Consider the following 486-nt stretch of genomic DNA (forward strand, 5'->3'; position numbering starts at 1 on the left):
GGATTAAAACTAAAGACCATTTTTTTCAACCCCCCTTCCCCGTAAAAGAAAAAAAAAACGAAAACAAATTCTTGAAAAACCGGAAAAACATTTTCACCTCCCCCCCCCAAAAAAAAATAATAATAATAATGATAATAAATAAATAAATAAAAAAAAACGAAAGAACATTTACACCCCCCTAGAAAAAAAATAAATAAAAAACGAAAAAAACGAAAGAACACTTTCTCCCAAACCTGATCGAACCCAGCCAATCACGGGGCAGCTCTTGGCCTCGTAACAGCGGCCGTGAACAGCGATTTCCTCCCCTTATCAGCTGTTCCAGGCTCCACCCAACCCCCCCCCCCCCCCTATCCTAACCCCCTGCCATCTAGCCTTCATCGTGTCGCACTCTGCCATCACATTATGCCATCTTTATGTGTGCCTCTAGTCTTATTTGTGAGGCCTATTATTGTCCGCGTAGGCTTAGGGAAAGTGGCAACAGGAAGG

General features: G+C 42.6%; 1 protein-coding gene across 1 annotated transcript in view; it reads left to right on the plus strand.

Annotated features, from left to right (window-relative positions):
* The window catches only part of LOC119587338 (extensin-like), a 39,380-nt gene that overhangs the window by 1,055 nt on the left and 37,839 nt on the right, over positions 1 to 486 (plus strand). The window lies entirely within an intron of this gene.

Source organism: Penaeus monodon, chromosome 22, assembly GCF_015228065.2.
Source record: "Penaeus monodon isolate SGIC_2016 chromosome 22, NSTDA_Pmon_1, whole genome shotgun sequence".
Lineage (NCBI taxonomy): Eukaryota > Metazoa > Arthropoda > Malacostraca > Decapoda > Penaeidae > Penaeus > Penaeus monodon.